The sequence below is a fragment of the Limulus polyphemus genome, unplaced genomic scaffold, assembly GCF_000517525.1.
Source record: "Limulus polyphemus unplaced genomic scaffold, Limulus_polyphemus-2.1.2 Scaffold6, whole genome shotgun sequence".
NCBI lineage: Eukaryota > Metazoa > Arthropoda > Merostomata > Xiphosura > Limulidae > Limulus > Limulus polyphemus.
Window position 1 is genome coordinate 907,441 of NW_013665616.1, and position 20,048 is coordinate 927,488.

The window sequence follows — 20,048 nt, forward strand, 5'->3', positions numbered from 1 at the left end:
CGCAGATAGCCCTCGTGTAGCTTTGCGCGAAATTCAATACAAACAAACAAACTTTTAATAACTGTGACTGCCTGTTGTAAAGGCTTGGAGAAAAATGTTAAAATCTGAAAGATAATAAAATCCTTATAAAAGCAGACAATGGAAGCTTTTCGCAATATTTCACCTATTTCATCAACAAATTTCGTGGAAAGTGCTTTTGTAGCTTACATGCAAATCCAAAGTATATTCCTTAAGAATTTCCTTAACTCTGCTATCAGTAGAAAATAAAGTTATATCAGTTGACACCATCTACAAATTTAGTGATTTTTATTAATAGAGTCAATGTATTTATATATATATAAATGCTTGAAATGAGCTACGTTTTATATCTTTATCTGTCTATCCGTATATTCCTGATGTCAGAAAAATTCATTGGTTCAAGAAGTCTTGATACAAAACGATAAAAAACACTATAACCCGAACGCTTTCGAAAAGTGTACCTTTCTTCTGAAGAAAGGTCCACCTTTTGAAAGCGCTCGGGTTTTAGGTTTTTTATCATTTTGTATCTATCTGTATATACATGTGTCTATTCAGACAGCAATCGTTTTATACTATCAGTCAGTTTCTCGGAATTTATTCACTTACATCACACAGCCATTTTTTGCAATTTTTTAGGCTGCTTCGACATGAATAATCAAACCAGTTTTAATTTTCAATTGTATAATTTCATATCAATTTTCAAACAGACCTAATATAAAAAAGCGGAAATAGTGTCAGTCCTTTTAGCTCAGAATTATTTTCAGATAAAGCGTCAATAACGAAGGGTGAAGCTTTAAATCAGTTTTATAGTATAATGACCTTCTCGAGCATTTCTGCAAACGTGGTGCCACCCAGTGGCACAGCGGTATGTCTGTGGACTTACAACGCTAGAATATGGGTTTCGATACCCGTGGTGGGCAGAGCACAGATAGCCCATTGTGTAGCTTTGTGCTTAATTACAAACAAAGCAAACGTGGTAAAGAGACGTTTCTATTGCTGATTTTTCCAAGCCTGTTCCCTTGGCTGTGGTTTCGCTAGATAGTAGATAGGGACAGTGGGAATCTCGTTAATCTTTTCAATTTAGGACTAGAAGAACCCTAAAAAGGCAGCAACTAATTTTATGATTTCCATTAAATAATATATTTTTTGCATTTTCTCATATTTGCAAATCATTTTTTACATACGTTTTTGTATTTACTCATATTTGCAAATCGTTTTTTATAACACATTTTTTTGTATTTTCTTATATTTGCAAATCGTTTTTTTACATATGTTTTTTTATTTTATCATATTTGCAAATCGTTTTATTTACATACTTTTTTGTGGCTGGAATATTCAAGAGAGTAACTAAAATCTACCCACAGGCATGTCTTTTATTATCATCATTCCTGAACGCAGATCAATCACTGATAAAAGCTAAGGAAAACATGGGGAAGAAAATAGAAAAAAAAACTTTTGTGCTGGAATTTGGCGGCTTAAGGCGGGAACAACTTTCCCGCCAGCTGACACTACACTAAAGACGACAAAAGCAACGACACTATCTTTTTCCGTTGGATGCCTTTTGCAAACTAATTTTCGATTTCTTTGGCCATTTCATAACATGCTTTAACTCCCAAGAACTTCAACTTGATCATTTATTCAAATGGGTTCGAGAATTCCTGATGAAACTAAGGAACAATGGTTATGCCAATCTTAAATTTAAAAGCAACAATGTGTTTTCAGGAGTGAATTCCTCAACAAAGTACAGGCGAAATTTGATTCTGCAACATCAACTGACAGATAAAGAAAAAAAAAAAAGATTTGAAAAAATATCATAAGCTACTAGAATAGTCTTGTAAATGCTCTCCGCTGCTTTTGAGTAGTTTATTAAACCTTATACTTATTCACACACTTACTTAATCATTCGATAACTATACAACAAATTACTGAATGGATAGTCACTACGATTAAGCAAACTAAATTTCGTGGTCGACAAACCAACAAACAAAACACAATGAACATAATATGGTGATCAGACCTGCACCATAAATAGTTATCATACTTGAATAGAACATAAACAATATGGTAACTAATTACTGGATATATATATATATATATATATATATATATATATTCAAATATCGCGAATAAGCATTGTAATTACATATTAAATCTGCTTAATTTTTTTTTCATGTGTTTATGTGTGTGTGTTATCGATTCAAAAGAAGACCACAAGAAGGGAATTACATTGAGATTAATTTTTATTTTATTCTGTTAACCCACAGGCATATTTGGTCCTTAATTTGAATATCTGATGTTTTTATGGTTATTTTAGCACTGTGTTCGTCGCAAGGAATCGAGCCCCGAATTTTAGCGTCGTAAGTCCGTAAAGTTACCGCTGACCTACCGTGAGACAAAATATTTGATATTCTACTTATTATTAATTTCTTCGTGTTATAAAGACTGGAATGTTACCGATAAGAAACTACCATCTACAAAACGTTTTAAAGAAAATAATATAAAGATAAAACAAATTCATATGTTAAATTATATTTACATATGCAAGCAAACTAACAAACAATACATTAGTGTGTGGGAAAATGCTTCATAAATTAGAGTTGTCCTTATGACTTCTTATCACAATAGGCATATTGCTTTGTAAATGCTGGAGTATAATTTGACACGTGAATATTTGCAATTTTATTTTACATTATAAACTAATATTGAAAATGCATTATAGTAATGAAAAACTGCATCATGAGCACAACGAATCTTTTTTTTTGGGGGGAGAGGTAGGAGGCAATTTTTAACCTTCTGTTGCAGATAATATGATATTTAAGTTCATGTAATTATCAAACAATGGATAACCTTCCCTAACTGATAACACAAATGTTACAATGAAAAACATCTATACACTAACTTATAACACAAATGTTACAATGAAAAAAAATCTATACACTAACTTATAACACAAATGTTACAATAAAAAAGTCTATACACTAACTGATAACTCAAATGTTACAATGAAAAAATCTATACACTAACTGATAACACAAATGTTACAATGAAAAAATTCTATACACTAACTGATAACACAAATGTTACAATGGAAAAATTCTATACATTATAACAATTAGAGGAAAATGCTTTTAAACCGTGTTTCACATTGCCACTGTCGTTATGAAAACATCGCTATCCACAACCTACAGACTCTCTTAGACATTACACGATAGACGCAGACTCCATGACGTTGTCTTCACAAAATGTGTCCATAGCGATACGATATTGTTACCAGAACATAACAAACGAGAATATTTCACTTGAATGAACAATTAATTTATAGAAATGATACTGCAACACTATTTTCGTTGACTTAATAACCAAACAAATTACGTATTTCATTAAAAGTGCGGAATAATACAATTGGAAATATCTTCTTGTGGCAAAACATTTCACTTAAAGTATAAAGCGATATTTGTACTAGTTGTAACAAAAAAAAATATAATAATTTAATTAAGTTGTGGATGCTTTTCATAAAGAACATTGCAGCGACAATAATTTTTTTTTATTGATAAAAAACCTTTAGTATAATCAGTGTCCGTAAACAAATAGTAGGCCTTTCTCTCTGTACCGCAGATACAGACATATATAAATACCTGGAAGTTAGCAGTGAAAATTGAAGTACTATTTTTATTCTTACTACCACAGTTACCCAAAAGCTAGTATAACAGTGTTTAGTGCTCCACGGTATGTATTTATCGACATTAGGATCTAAACGCACAGTACATGTGGCGTGCAGGCATTAACCACTGACTCCGCCCGTAGTTTATTTGAGTAAAAAACATCAATATCATAAGCAGCAAAGTATATTTTAATTTTGGAGGCACCTTATTTACTATGTTAACTGTGACCATTGAATTCAAAACTGAAGCAGCAACTTTTCGTGATAGTTATACACAAATCTCTACTCCCCGTTCAAAAGGACACTTCGTAATCGGGTCAAAATTAGGGGGGGGACACTTATCCCCAATGCCTCCCTGATTCCTTCGCGTATGATCATTATAATATTGATATTCCAACTTAACATCAAAAATATATATATCTTTGATCTACTTTGACCTTTTGAATTGTTTAATAAAATAATAAAACTTTGTTTTCCATATTTGAGGACGTATGGGATACTCTTTGAGATGCTTTTATTTAAAAAAAAAACTATCCTGTTATGACTACAATACATGATAATACAGGTTGTCTTAACCGAGGATTATTTTCGTAAAGAATACCATCAATCTGTTAATAAATTATGCAAGTGTGAAGTGAGCTCTTAGTGTTAAATACTTCAAGAGTATTGTATCTGTAATTCTTTTTTTCTACGGCATCTAACGATGTATGTATTGAACCAAATAATAATCAGTAAGCAATAAGATCAGAAACATAGCTCTAGGCACATTGGCAGACATTCACATCTTTGTTTACATAGTTTCTTTCCTTGATATTTTAAGAACAATATGGTAAATCATCATGATAATTTTATAAGAGTCATCTTCGCTAAAGGCGCTAAACAAAATCGATTTATTTTGGTGAATGTGCTACCATAGGGAGGAAAAATATCTTTAACATCAAAGGTAACCAACTGATGAAAAAAGCATTCTAATCTTTATAAGTAGAAACGTAAGAAAAATATATTTAATTTGCTATATTTATGGCTAGGTTGATTTTTAGTTTCGTTCTAAATAAATAGATTTCTACTATCAGAAGTTATTATTATTATATAAATTAAGAATTGAAAGTGGTGTAGACAGTGTGTTTAGTTTAACACATCTTTTGAAATGAAACTGAAACCAAATACTATATAAAATAAAGTTTTCAAACACGTATTAAGAAAAATTAGAGCATAATGACTCTTTTGAAACATATAGTTAGAAAATTTACAAATATCTGTGAAATAGGCCTAAGGAAAAATATCGTGAGAAATTTTATAAAAGGACTTGCTCTTGGTGCTAGTTTATAACTGTTAGACACAAACATTATGAAAAGGAGCTTCAGTGAACCAAACATTATGTAATCGTGTATTGTTTGAGTACTTAACAAAACAAACATTAGGAACAGTTATATCAGAGAATCATGCTTTAAGTAAACTTGATTTTAATGAGTACTTTAAAACAAAAATTAAGAAAGCTAATATCAGAATATCATGCATTAAGTACAGCTGGATTAACTGAATTCTTTGAAAAACACTAGAAAAGCTAGCGTCAGAAAATCATGCATTAAGTATGGCTGGATCAACTGAATTTTTTGAAAAACATTAGGAAAGCTAGTGTCAGAAAATAATGCATTAAGTACGGCTGGATCAACTGAATATTTTGAAAAAAACAACATTAGGAACGCTAGCGTTGGAAAATCATAAGTCACATAAAGCTACTCTTTTTGAAAATTTTAAAATAAATATCAGGAAAGATGGCATCAGAAAAGTATATATCAAGTAAACCTGTATTTATTGAATAATTTTAAACAAACGGTAGGAGAACCAGAATCATAAAATAATTGATTAAAAACACCTGTATTTCCTGAGTATTTTGAAACAAACAAACTAATGTTAGGAAATCCAAACACTGAGTAAACAAAGTATCTACTACTAATTAGTTTCAAATAATCACCAAGAAAACTAGCACCATATATATTACACTTTAAATATCTCATTATTTATTGAATAGTTTGACAACACTTTTAATTTATCATCTATACAGAGAATATGTAACTCAAAACAACCAGGTGTTTCCTGGCATGAGAAAATAAGTAATCTTGGTAAATTCATAGCTTGTGTTCTTGTTATTTCTAAAGATTACAAAACTTTAATTAAACACGTGCTCTACACTTTGAGGCCGTCGGTATACTATTAGAGCAAAGGTCAAATCTCACTATTAGATCATATAAGAGTAACCCTAATTTTGATTATAGGTGCTGTTGACGACTAGCTGCCTTTCCTCAAGTCTACCAGTTTAAAAGTTTGGGTGGTTAACAGCTAGAGCGCAAAAATTAATTCTGAAACAAACTCACTGATATTTGATATCTTCACCAATATCACAAAACGTAACCATGGCTGCCAATTAAAAGCGTTAAAATAATAAATGCGACTAGAGAACAGTTTTATAAGTTGATTATTTAATAGAAAATGAAGAGCAATATTATCCTTGACATTTGATGTGTAATTAGATGTGCACGCACACACACACACACACATATATATAGCAAAACCAAATTGTTAAAAGTGAAATTTCAGACAAATTCTCTAATTGGTCATCACAATAAAATTAAAACTCAAATGTTTAAAAAAAAACAAATAAATTAACATTTATCAAACAAAATCAACCCTTTAACGCGGCAGTAACGCATACATAAAATATGATAATCAAACATTATATAATTTTTCAGGAAAATACCAATATTATAATTTCAAAAGGAAAATGTCTGCGATAATATATATCATATAACAGGCATAATCCAAAAACGCACATGAAAAAACAAGACAGCTTGCAAGGAAAGTCAAACAGGGGCTAAGTTATGGGTGCTATAACTCACAACGTCTCAAAACTCACTGTCTGCATCCAGTTGCGAGTACAGCAGCTACCCCTAAAATCCATTAAAGATTATACTAGACCTAATATCATCGTACAAATTGTTGTTAGTAAACCATCCTTAATTTCTACATATGACACAAAAGTATGCATTGATTACGCCTGAATCTACTGTAGAATTTGTTAAATTGTCAGCAGATAAATTGATTTAGAATGATTATAAAACTTGGAAATCATTGAAGTTTTAAACTCATTTCTAACCAATATTACAGCCTAGTAAACAGTAAATCCTTTGTAGATGTTACGGTTACATTCATTTTTAATTTTCAGTCCTTAAGAGGATACTAGTTTATCAAGATATCCTATATAGAACTAGCTTTAAATCTAATTCTACAATTTGATTTGTGACTCATTCAGTAGACATGCATGAAAAGGCCAGCTTCAAACAGCTGAATTTGTTTCAACAAGCCAGGTTTACACTTGAACGATATCGTTAAGGGAAGAGGATGGGTGTTCAATTATTACTCAGTTATTTAGTTGAGAGTTTTATAGTTCTTGTTATCTTCTAATAATTGTCTACGGGAGGAGGTTGAGGGTTTTACAAAGTAAGGGTGTTTTTAATAACAAATAGTGTTCTACTATAATGCTAACTTTTAACATCTTTATAATGCTTTTAGGAGTAACTACCATATTCACAACCGGCTGAATACGATGAACATTTTAGAACATTATGTGCTAAAACACCCAAAACTAAGCCCGTATTTGACTTTCCTTGCTAAGCTGTCTTGTTTTTTATCTGCGTTTTTGGATTAAGTTTGATAAACGAGGTATCCCAAAAGATTGAAGAAGATATTACTGCAGACATTTTCCTTTAAAAATATATATTTTATACGTTCCTAACAAATGGTACAATTTTTAATTATGTTGTTTAATGCATGTGTTACTGGCGTTATAGTGGATTTATTTTATTTGATAACGTTTTCATTTTATTTGGATTGAATTTATTTTTCCTAAACATTATAATTTTGAATTTTGCTGTGTGGGACAGTTTCAAAATGTGTATTCATTTTTAATTATAAGAATTTGGTTTTACTCTTTATATTTTTTTATCATTGTTATATATTGCTGAATTTAGGCATATGTACTATTTATGAAAATAATATAATTTAACAATTTATATATATATATAAAAGCACGATGAAGATTTCTTTTTGTTAATCAAAAAAGCTTTATAAGGGGTACCTACGCTCTGAATGCCTAGGATATCGAAACCCTGCTTATCGCTGAGCCACTGGAGTGGAGTGTATCAAGTCTGAATTATCGTTTGGTTTTTTAAAATTCTCTTTTATGGTTTAAGACTGCTCTTCAACCATCGGTTACTCTTATAAGATTAGAGGTATAGGAAACACTAAACGTTTTGCACTCTTTAATATTAATGTGTAACTCTATGGTAGATATCTTCTGACTGATTTTGAGCTATTGGACCATATAATTTATATGAAATTATATGGTCAAAAAATCTTCAAATCAATATATATATATATTTGTGTGTTTGAGGGTACTCGAAAAGATGTTATTCCTAAATATTATTATGTTATTTCAGTTATTTTCGTTATTCTGGGCAGTAAATGTTATTTTTCTCCAAATACTTCCGTATATTTTCATAGCTTGTATCATAACATAACTGAAGGCTTTTAGTAATATGTTTCTAAAAGATGTTTTTAATAATATACGGACTTTGTAAAACAATATAAAATGTTTTTTATTTACAATTAACGGATAATTTTCCTTGGTATGATTAGTTCAGGTACAACTTTTAGGCCATCCTGAATATTGCATGTAATCCTACCAAGGCAGACTCTTATTTAAAGGTAAGAAAATGAACTAACTGCTGCCTAAAAACATCATATAAGAAATTTCGTTAACGTTTCATTTGTTTGTTTAAATGGTGAAAATAAATGTAAAAGTTTATCATTATGCTTAAATGCTTTTAGTCTAACTAGCAGCTCGTAAACTCCGCATGTAGTCCACAGAGGGAGCTTTAATGTTTTCTGGCACCGGCAAGGTTTACCAACAAGCGGAAGTCCTGTCAACGGAAATACTTGCTACTATCGTCTGCCGTCGATGTCACAACAGGCACACTTTAACGTTTTTCTTCCGCTCGACTGGACACCAGGGCAGCGGGAGCTCCCAGACAGTCTGTCCAGAAATCAATCTTCAGTTTGATGTTAATTAGCTGAGGCTGGCTACTTGAACACCGACAGAAGTAATTTGTTTTAAACATGATGTTTTATACTACTTTCTGGTTATTCATTACAACATATACACATTAGATTTTCTAATATCTTATCAAAATCGTAAATGGCATGACAGTAAACGATGAAGAAACAATACGTACTTTCTTAGAACAAGTGCAACGTTTGACGAGTTATCTATGGGTAAAATATTTGATAAATTAATGAAGAAAAAACAAACAAGTATATAAGCTCACGTACTATATGAAGAAAGTTATAAAACACTATGTTAGTAAGAAATCAACACGTTAATAGAAAATTGACATGCTTTTCCTAAAACCTTTTTTTATCAAATCAAAGAAAATTATTACACAGTGCGTAACTGTATAGTCAAAACGTTATATAAACATATAAAGGATAAATTCAAATGTGATACCAAATATTATTCTTATCGTAAAACTAAAGTTGAGAGTTACATAACACTTAAAGCGTTTATATTGTAATCTATGATAGCTGACTTTGTATCACATGATATCCGCTAACAACCTTTTTTTTATATTTTATCTGGTCGACTTCAAGTATTGAAAAGTCCAAATCCCCTGACGTGTTTTTGAGCTTTCCCTGGACTGGAAGATTTCTACCTCTTCACTCACTGTTCAATATTTGGCTGCGCTGAGCAGACCAGCTGTCCATAACTTCTTATCACCCACTACAATCACACTCGTGCAAGCATGTGCTCTCAGAATTACCCATAACAATAGCTGTCACTGCTGAAATTGCTAGAAAAAGTTTTTTTTTTTTCAAGGAATGTCGATTTTTGCCCTCTAGATTTTTTAATACCTTCAAAACACATTCTAATCCGAACATGAACATTATAGAACGGGCATTTTCGTGATAACATCTCAAGACCTAGTCAAAGCCAAATAACTTATTTTAACTAGTTCAGCTTTTTTTCATGCTACAACTTCAGAGATTCGTATTACTTTCTTAATTGAATTTTCAGTTGATTGTAAAAGAAGTTATCCATACAAAACACTAATCTCTCTCAGAGATAAGAAGACAGATGATTGATGAAAAAAACTGATGGAGCACGAAACTTAATTAAGTAGAACTTTTTTCAGAAATTCAAGTACATCTTAACGCAGTATTGTGCTTAAGAAAGAGAAAATAAACATGTTTTTTTACTCAATAAACAAATTAAGATGTCAAAAGTCTGAGAATATATAATTTAATATTTATATCAGGAGTTTAATATGAACAAATTAACTATATAATACATTTCCTAAAGGTGATATATATAAGCAATTAATATAGTCTACTAACCTATTCACATTTATATTAATATGGTGGGAAAATGTATATAATCTTTTTACTTAACATTTCTAGCTCAATTTACTGCAGAAAGATCATATTTGATCCTCAATCAATCTTAAAAGTTACAGAAGCAAAACTTCGTCTTAAGACATAAGACTGATGTATTTCCACTTTTTGTCAAACAGTATATTTCTAGCCACACGCTTTAAAAGTAAGGCTTTACATTAGTTTCACTACGCAATTCTGGATTATGCTCTCATGGTACTTATAATAAACAACTGAAAATGATAAAAAAAATATTTACAAAACTAGAGAGGAATTCAGTAGAGCGCATACCTCCGCCATGCAGCGTTGATCATATACGGCTCTCAAAAAATACGAAAATCTGTCCGTATGCCTATCGTTATCAACGAACACGGAAACATTTTTGACATGACAATGAGGAGTAACATTCTACACATGTCAATCAAAATTTGATCACTTTTGAATGAATTATAGAGCAAAAATAGTGTGAAAAATCGGTCCCCATGTCAACCAATAGGGATTTTTTTTTATTTTCGTGACCTTGCTGTGGCCTTTACCTTTGATCTTGACCCTCCAAAAACTGATCACTTCAGTGGCGGAGGTAATAACAAAAATTGTGTACGTATTTGCAAGACATGCTAGAAAGTTAAAAATGTTTAACATTTATTGTGATGAATAGCAATTTAAGTTTTAAAGCAAAATTTCACAACTGCTGTAATTGATTCCTTGTGACAATTAGAAAATTGTAGTTCACATGACCTGACACTTTACGTTAATAACCTTTAACGAGAAGTAATATTTTCTAAACTTTTTTGAACACAGCAGTTCAAAAATACAAAAGTCGCCATTTGCTTTCAGTGTATTTGCGCTCTTGTTATATGAACAATGTGATTATAAAGAAACTGCGTACTTAAAAATGATCCTATTTTAAAAAATAATTATACCTCTGGGAAAGAAATCACCAGAGGCACGTTCAGTCTCTCTTTAATAACACAAAGTCGGTGTCATTTGGAAGGATCGTGTAACTGTTGTTCGAATTTTCTATCAAAATAACGTCTATTTTACTTTGCTCAAAAGGCTATTCAAAAGAGTAAATGAAATCTCATTCCTTTACAAGTACTTAAAGAAAGTGAACAGGTACTTCGTTGTTTCGAAGCAACTAGATTTAGATCAAAAAAGACGTTCTTCATTCTAGGCAGCCTTCTACATTTGTGGAAAGAATATCGAAGGTACCTCAGAAAATCCAAGACCAAACTGAAAATATTTTAGAGGTGGAAATTGGAAAATGTGCTATTGGAGAATCTGATCCCTCACATACTGCCATGTGAAAAGATCCCTCACATACTACAATGTAAAAAGATCCCTCACATACTGCAATGTGAAAAGATTCCTGACATACTGCACTGTGAAAAGATCGCTAACATATTACAATGTAAAAAGATCCCTCACATACTGCAATGTAAAAAGATCCCTCACATACTGCAATGTGAAAATAATAGTAATAAAATACTAAAGCTTAACGTTTCTCACTTTACACGACTGCATGCTGTTAAGGGTGGTGATCCGCCTTTGTGACTTGAATTTGCACGTGAGGTTTAGCTAGTAAACATTCTTTGAACAGACGAAGCACATTTCCATCTTATGTCACTTAAGAAATATTATCATCTACGCCCATGAAAATCCACGTTAAACATAAGCCTACTTATGATCTTTGTGTTGAGCGGTGTGGCTTCAGCATGCTTATTTCTTTGTCGATGAAATTGTTTGGATAAATGGAGTCCATTTTAAGAAAATTTTTGGCGAGTGTATCATTTCATACCTGGAGCACTGACACAATGAGAGCACCAACTTCCGACAATACAGAGTAATCCTTCATATCTAAATTTAGTGTAATTAAAAGGCTTATAATAGATACTATAACTTAATACAGACTCATAAGCGGTCCATTGAGGTAGCAATGGGTGACAGCTCCTTAAACACTGAATCAGCAAATTTTAGGGTATGGAAGTTTTCCCACAGAGAATGTCTATCGAAATAACCCACGAAATTTAGAGAATATAAAAACGACCATTAGAAATGAGATTGCGAGATTCAATGAATATGATATAAAAAGTAGCTTTATTTAGAGACTAGTTTGATATACTGGTCTAAAATAACGAAAAGCATATTAAACATTTTGACAGTTTTTGAAACAATCTGAACCATTTCCAAACATCCTGAATAAAACTTCTAATTCCTAATGTGCCTTTGGTGAACTTTTGTTCTCCTAGTACAAATAGATTCTAAGATTATAATCATTTTAAATTTGGGATTCTCTTTATGATTAATATTTATGTGTGTTTTATATATATATGTAGAAAAATGCGAAGTTGATAAAATATAGAAATTAGACATTTGGAGATAAATCACCTTAAAAAGCTATGGTTGTATTATATTTGCTTGGCGACGTTTCGAGCAAACGCTCTTTTCCAACCAGAAACAGGCCTGTCGGTTAATGACAACTACAGAAACGTTTTCAAAGGAAACAATACTACAATGTGTTTGTATATATATATACTTTCAGACAAATACCAGGACAATCATTTTCTTAATAAAACCAAAGCCTCTAAATCCATTAATTTACAAGACATAATCTAATTTTTCCTTGGATATTACGTCAATTTTTATGTGTATTATTTATGGTACAAATAGCTTAGGTAAAAGACACGACAGCACCCACCCCCAACTCTTGGGTTACTCCAATTCAAATAGGGGAATGTGATCATCAATCTTATAGAGCACCCACTGTTCAAAAGTTGCAAGCGCGACTTTGCGGCAACGGGACAAGACCCGTGAACTCTCGGATCTTCAGCCTGGTACACTAACCACTAGGCCACGCCTAGCCCAGGAAATTCATCATTTCATGGTTGAATTGTTTCAAATTTGTTAACTTTCTAACATATAGTTTAAGATAAAGATTAAAAAAAAAGAGTAACGAAAACAGGAAAACAAAAAACGTAACTCTAAACGCATGTAGTTTACTTCTTTGATGGGGAGCGTTAACTACATGAAACGTTTCTTAGGTGTATTTCCATTAAGAGGAAAATAAAAAGAAACTGACTTGATCGTTATCATAATTATGTTTTTTTTTCTTTTCCATTTAATGATGGATGAGTTTTCACAGACACTTCAACTAGAAATGCAGTCACTTACTTATGGACTGAACTGAATGTCTGATATGGTCGTTTAAAAGGGATATCTTAGTGATAAAAACTGAAATTGACATACAAGTTTTGCAGTGAACACTCACTCAAACATAACAGTTTTAGTGGCACAGCGGTATGTTTGCGGACTTACAACTCTAGAAACCGGGTTTCGATACCCGTGATAGGCAGAGCACAGAAAACCCATTGTGTAGCTTTATGCTTAACTTTAAAGAAACAAACAAATATGCGTTGAGAAGAATATTCTCTGCAAAAATAATTTACCAAATTGTTCACAATTTGAAAGGCACTGAAAAAATTATATCTCAGACTAGTACATAGTTTAATTTTTCAAAACCTAACGTGTTTAAAATATTGTTATTAATTACCATTTATTAATAACTTTTTTCCTGATTTTGGTTTCTTTTAATTAAAAGCAGACAAACTTTATATTGTAGCTTGAAATTTTTCTTTAACCTGAAAGCTCACATAAGTTTGAGAAATGAGGTGTGTTCCTTGAACACACAGTACAACCTGTTTGTTTGTTTCTCTGTTTTAATAATTTTCGCAAGAGAACTCGAAAACGAAAAGTTAGAGTGTCATAAAACTTCATACTTGTACTGTTTTTAATACAGTCTTTAAATAAAGTAACTTATGGTGAACAGACGAATAATAACAGATATTACAAGTATATATGGCCTTGTAGTTAGCACGCTCGACTCGCAATTTACGGGATCAAAACTCGGCACCTAAAATGTTCGTTTGTTCAGCCGTTGGCGCATTATAATTTGAATGTTAATTCAACTATTTGTTGGCAGCTGATGATGCCGGGCCAGTATAATACTGTTTAAATACCTTAAAAATTGCAGGAATGACAAAAAAAGTAAAAAGCTGCACAGTGGATTATCTGAGTCAGACCTACCTCAGGGATTGAACCCAAAGTTTAGCGACTTAAGACCTAAAGCTTAACGATAAACCGCCGGAGAGCATCTTTATAATTAACTTTATATATGAAAACAATCTGAACTTTAGCTTAAGGTTTTTGGTATTTTTTTATTAAAAGGCACCTTATGCGACACATAAAATAAACGAATAGAACATAAACTCCAAGGCTCAGCCTAGCCTCTTCTAATTTAAAACTGTTGGACAGAGGGGAAGCAACCAGTCAAAAGCCCCTACGCCCACGTGACTATTCTTAATTTACTGTTACTTTTATAACACGCCCATAGCTAAAAAGCGAAGCGTGTTTAGTGGCGTATCGTGGGCTCAGATCATGAATTCGCAGCCCTGTAGGCTACCAAAGAGCTTAAAAGGTTCCTATGTTTATATATATATATATGTATATATTAATTAGAAAGTAGAAACATGGTGTAAGCTAAATAGATACAAATTAACACAAGCTTTAGAAAAATATCTATATTTCCAAGTTAACTGTAATTAAGGATAAGCATATTATAGAATTAAAAACGCAATACTCTTACATTTTTCAGGACAAAGCGAAATTGAAATTCCGGAGATTAAGAGATGACTTATGAATTTTTGCGACTGTCTAAATGTTGATTAAAAGTTGACATTTGAATCTTACCGTTTCTTTAATTGTTGGTTAAGAGCTTACTTCGGAACCTTAGCGTTTGTACAGTTGTTGATTATGAGCTGACTTCTGAATCTTACCGTTTCTTTAATTGTTGGTTAAGAGCTTACTTCGGAACCTTAGCGTTTGTGCAGTTGTTGATTATGAGCTGACTTCTGAATCTTACCGTTTCTTTAATTGTTGGTTAAGAGCTTACTTCGGAACCTTAGCGTTTGTACAGTTGTTGATTATGAGTTGACTTCTGAATCTTATCGTTTCTTCAATTGTTGGTTAAGAGCTTACTTCGGAACCTTAGCGTTTGTCCAGTTGTTGATTATGAGTTGACTTCTGAATCTTATCGTTTCTCCAAATGCTTCTTATGCTTCACCTTGGTCGGTTTTGTGATTACTTTAATACTTAAACTCAAATTACTAAAGCCGATATTATACGTTTAAAATAATCGCTCTGGTAAAATCCAAGCTTTACTGGTTTAGGCACAAGTTAAATATTTACCAGACTTATATCGTACTCATAATATGTTATGAATGGACGAGATATTCATGATTGGTCTAACGAGATAAATACATGGTTTCTGTACTGTTTCTGGATCATTTAGATAACAAGCATCTCGATCTGTACGCTATTTCTGAACTCACCATTCTATAAAATTACTTTTGAATGATATAAGCCTATAATACTGGGATGGACCAATACAAAAAAATATAATATTCAAGCCTGCTTGTTTCTATACTAGTTCTTATTATATATACCAAGTTTCACTTAACACAGTAAAATACATAATGTAACTTTAAGAAAATTATAATGAGAATAGTCTGATTTTCAAGTACAGAGTTTCCAAACATATATACTCAAAAATACTTTTAACAACTTTGGTATCTAAAAATGCTATTGATATATTTGATTATTATCAGCTAAAAATAGAGTATAATATAATCTATATTAGACAAAATCATATGCGAATAAATATGATTGAAATATTTCATAGAAGCTTTATAACATACTCTAAACTTTCCCTCTTTTAAACTATTGTTTACGTGTTCAAGTGACTCTGGTAATTTTTAAGAAGTTTAAATAATTATGTTTTTCATTGCTTGATAGTATTCTATTCATCTGGTTTTCAAACAAAATATTTAGATTAAAAAGAAATATTTATATTGATTTCTTTTTCTATCTGTGAAATGTGCATTTATATATGAAACTAACGGTCAATGTAATGTCAGACAGAAATACGCATAAATTCTTATAAAACCTGTCTGTCAGTTAGAAGTCATATTTTTTTCTAGAATATATGTATGTTTCTGGTGGTATGTGTATTTGCGTGAACGTTACTATAGCAGAAAGAATGTATCGTGAAATAAGTAGATCGTCGGTAAGATAAAAACTACATTATTCTCCAAGAAGAGCTCACGAACAGGGAGAAGACTACGACAAGTCGTATCATATATGTATCGATATGAGCCGCAAGCAGAAACAGTCTAAACACACCTAAAAGAACAAAGTGTACATGCCTTTTAAAATTGTGAAAACGTCTAAACCTTTAACCCTCTTCTGTACCTGTTTGGCATGCCCGCTAGTTGTTCTTTAAAAATCTCTCATCTTTATTGTTGAGCATGAGCACAAAGCACGCCGAACAGATTTTGAAAATGTACTTTAGACTAAAGTTTCTTTCTGACTTCCGTGTTTATACGAAGAATCTGGCGAAGTTTGATATTCTTGAGTTCTTTGCTATCTATCTTTGAATTTCCAATGTCTTTGAGAGTATTTTTCTTATTCGTTGAAGATGCTTTCGATATTTTGTCAAAGATACCTACCGTTCTTCTTTTAATGAAAAATAGGAGAAATTTGATAGAGGAATTTAAAGCTTTTGTTTGTGAGTAAAATTTTAACATACTTACCAGATGCTGCATTAAATTTTTAGTCATCAAAGTTAAGTTTACAATCATAACTGTATACACATATCAGAGTGGAATAAAAACAAAACAGGGATCCGTTAAAAAGTAACCAAATAAAAGGTTTAAAAGTTTCATATTCTATAAAAATGAATACGAGAGCAGGACACGTGATGAAAGAATTGTTATTATGTGCAAGAAGTAAGTGGGCAACTTCAAAGAAGTAGATAAAATGAATTATTAATATTCTAGAAATAATATATAAATAACGTGTTAGTTTTCTTAGTTGTAAAGCACAATGCTAAACAATGGGTTACCTGTGCTTCGCCCAGCGCGGGTATCAAAACCCGACTTTTAGCATTATAAACCCATAAAATTACTAGTGAACCAGCGGAGGAGGACAACATGAAAATAAACAGAAGCCTATCTCAATGCGCTAGAAGTAATCAATAAATGGAGAGTTGATGAAATAATGCTTCTCGTGTATTTGAAGTAAGTGTGAAAAATTATGGGAGTAGATGAAGATAGTTATGACTGCGTTAGAAATAACCAGGCAACAGTTGAAGGGTAGATGTGATTTACACAAGTGTTACTTCTAACAAGGTTCTAGTAGAAGAGCAGATGGGTAAACTCATAATGTGTTATAAATGACTGCCTGACTAGTGAACATGGGGAGGGAGTAGATAAAGATATGTTTTCAATATACTGTAACTGATTGAGCATTAGCAGAAATTTCCTTTATATACAGAAGCCACCGAAAGCAACTTGTAAGTAGCAGAGGCGACTTTCCAGGCTTCCATACAGAAATAGTTAAGAAATTATATTAGAGTATCAAAATGCTTAATGGTTCAGCTATAACTAAGCAAAAGCAGGAAGGTAGATAAAAGTAATTTTCAATATGCTATAAAAGATTACCTAATGGCAAAATAGTGCAAGAAGATAGTCTGTAAAGGATGGATTTTTCAATGTCGTGTATTAAGTGGGAAAGTCAATGGGAGCAGCTTAACGGATTTTTTAATATGCTTGAAATATCTAAGCAATATTACAAGCAAAAAGCATTTCAATGCCAGTAAAAGAGTATCAAATTAAAGAAATTTTCCCATGAGTTTAAAAAGCTTCTAGGAAATATAAAATGAGCTAATAAAGTTTTTTTTGTTGCATTAAAACTAACTAGGCAATAAAAGAAGAATAAATTAAAGACTTTTTTCCATGAGCTAGAAATTACTGAGTGATACTGAGAGAGTACATAAAGTAATTTTTTCCATATGCTAGAGAGGAACAGTAATATTTAGGGAGTCTTACCTTGTATAAAAGGAAATAAAGATAAGCTGCCCAGCATTATAAAGTATTTTCCTTTTCCAAACGAATGTAATTCGAAATGTGTATTAGGAAGGCAGATGAAATTAATATTGAAAGAAACACTAAGAAAATTGATCAAGGGATTTTAATATATGTGAAGTGTCTAGATAAAAGTAAACGAGTAAAGAAAGGGACTTTTCCCGTATGATAGAAATGCCTGGATAGTAGAAGAGCTGATCAAATAGGTGTTTCCATTTATTTGTAGCAAGTAGGAAATGTAGGTGTGATTCAAGAAAAAATTTGTGTATTTGACTTTCAACATTAATTTACTCGTAATACAAAATTAGCATTAAGTCGTTATTTAAGTACTTATGAATTGAAAAGTTGTATTTTGATCTTTAAAAACAAGAAATGATCCTCTGCTGTTTCATTACTTATTGTTTGACTATTTATTATTCAAAAGTTGGCCTATCTTTTCCTAGAAGTTCTTTGGTAATAGAAAGAGAGAGAAAATGAAAGGATTATTTTCCCGTAAGCCAAAATGACTATTAAGAACTATTAAGAAATGATCCTCTGCTGTTTCATTACTTATTGTTTGACTATTTATAATTCAAAAGTTGGCCTATCTTTTCCTAGAAGTTCTTTGGTAATAGAAAGAGAGAGAAAATGAAAGGATTATTTTCCCGTAAGCCAAAATGACTATTAATAACAATGCGAATTAGTTATAAGTATAATGCTCAGGTTATATTTTTATGCGATTACGATTCAATGAATATAAAACATGTTGTACTAATTATGACATATTACTGTAAAAAAGCTATATTAACCTCAGAATACGGCTTTTTTAAAGTTACTTATTGTTTATTAAATTATATAGAAGTATACTTTAGTGTAATCTAATCTTGTTATCTAATTTATACCTTCGTAGTCCTCTTCGTAACTAGACTGGCTATTTAGTATCTTTCCGAAGTTTTTAATTATTTAATTTTAATACTACTTAAATCATGATAGCTATTGATATTAACTTCCAATTAAAACTCGACTCGTAATCTGAGAGTCGCGGATTCGAATCCCTGTCCCACCAAACATGCTCGCCCTTTCAGCCGTGGCAGCGTTATAATGTGACGGTCAATCCCACTATTCCTTGGTGATGAGTAGCTTCCTTTCCTCTAGTCTTTCACTGCTAAATTAATGACGGCTAGCGCAGATAGCCCTCGTGTAGCTTTGTGCGAAAATCAAAACAAATCAAACCAATCCAATCAAAACAAGCTACGTACTTAGAGTAAAACTAATGATTAACTTGGCTATCACTATAACTAATTGAATACAGTTTTCTTACACTTACACTTATAAAGATACCAATGCGTTGTTTCATCAGTTGGATACCTTTGGTCTAACGACATTTTTGGCCGTAATCCCAATAATATCTCACGAGGCTAGCTTATGGAATTTACGTTAGTCCTTGATCTAACAGTGCAAAACAATCGTTATAATTAAGGTATAATTCTACAGATCGGTGTATTTTTTGAAATGTGCATGTTTTGTGAATCATGATAATTTTTTTTAAATTTAAGTAGATATTTTACTAAGCATTTTTTTCTTAAACAAAACTATCATTCATTTGATATCTAAATCTCTTTTAAGAACATCTCTAGACATTTGTGTTCATTTAATACTGTAGAATATTCTATTGTATATAATTTACTTGTGCATAATTTTTATCTGAGAAATTGTTGCTTCATTATTTGTGACGTTGGTTAGATAATATTTGAATGCTTCACACGACAAGTAATTAAGGCTGGATATAACTCAGTAGTTAACGTAGCGGACTGTAACTCCGAGGGTCCCTAGCTTGCATTGTGTTGCTCTCAAAAACGCGCTCCGCACTTCGGGAGCGAGATTTCTTTCTAAATGTCACAGCTGGTAAACAACACTTACAACAA